The sequence below is a fragment of the Rhyacophila brunnea genome, unplaced genomic scaffold, assembly GCF_057557595.1.
Source record: "Rhyacophila brunnea isolate RB1 unplaced genomic scaffold, BYU_Rbru_1.0 scaffold_164, whole genome shotgun sequence".
NCBI classification, from domain to species: domain Eukaryota; kingdom Metazoa; phylum Arthropoda; class Insecta; order Trichoptera; family Rhyacophilidae; genus Rhyacophila; species Rhyacophila brunnea.
In genome coordinates this window covers 407,657-409,025 of record NW_028232821.1, presented here as the reverse complement: position 1 = coordinate 409,025, position 1,369 = coordinate 407,657, and positions in this window count along the sequence as shown.

The following is a 1,369-nucleotide window of genomic DNA, read 5'->3' as shown; positions in this document are numbered from 1 at the left end:
TATACATCGTCAATAACTTTGTTATATAGTCTTTAACAGATTTTTTTATGCATATTTTTTTTATTCGTTAAAACACATAATTTTTTTCTTCTAGAAAATTTTACTTCATATAGATTATAAATATATGAGAATATATTTTGTTTCCACGTTACGTGATATTTAAATACGTTGGCTAGAAGGTGTAATTTTTTGCTATTTAAACAGAATCGATTTTTTATAACTAACAATTTCCAATAAAAAAGAATTTATTTCGTATATTTACTAAACTCATCTTTAAGGGTCTTTATATTTTTATATCAACATAAAGCAGGCAAAATTTGCTGATTAAAATCTAAATTTAAGTCGAAATAAATTTTTTTAGATTAACTTGATTAATAATAGTTGCTTTTATGTTAATTATACAAATTTAGGGTTTTAAATGATAGTTTCTCATTTTTTGAAAAGGTTTAAATAATAAAAAGCAAAAATATGAATATAAATCAGGTATTTTTGGCGTTTTTTATGCTAATAACAGTTAATCTAGAAATTTGGTATTTAGATCTTACTTTAGAAAGTTCATATTGAGTAAACGTAATTGTCACATCCCCTATGATGTTAAATTTTTGTAATCTTGATATATCTTTTTCGCTGCAAATTTTTGTATGTGTTGCGTAAAATCCCTTTTATATTATTGAATTTGATAAAAATTGCCTTGATTTTTATATTTAATTATAGAAATTTTTTAAAATATATTCACAGCAATTTTTTAGGTCATAACATAGGAAAGTGTTTCACAAAATAGCAAAATTTTTATATATATAAGTTGGCTATGACAGGTGAATCTGTGAAGAACATACAAATAGGCTGATCGAGTAATCACTTGAAATTTTAATTTATCAAAGTATGTTGCTTAAAAAGATTGTAAGAATATGTGGTTGAAAGAAAAATAAACAAGTTTATTTCATAGAGAAATCTAAGTTTTGTCTAACAAATTCAATAAGTCTAAGTAAAATCGACCCATAAATAGTTCATAACTGTTTTGATTGTCCAATAATTTATAAGTAAATATGTTGTTATGGTGAAAAAATGTTTGTTTTAAGGTTTTCTTGTAGCGCAGACAAATTTCACAAAAAAATTTCAAGGCTATGTACATATAATAAGCAAAGGTTTTAAATTGTTTAAACCCTTGAGTAAACTTTAAAAGCCAAAAATAAATCAATTGGTTTAATAATTACGGCATTAACTGAATTTAAGGCTATAATTATAGCTGTGTATGATGAATTGCAATGAGGCGTTGGCAACGCTCAGTAAAAACCACGCCTTTTATATAGTATTAAAAGGATATGTAACGAAAAAGAATTATAGCGTACTCTAATTTAGATCAAACACG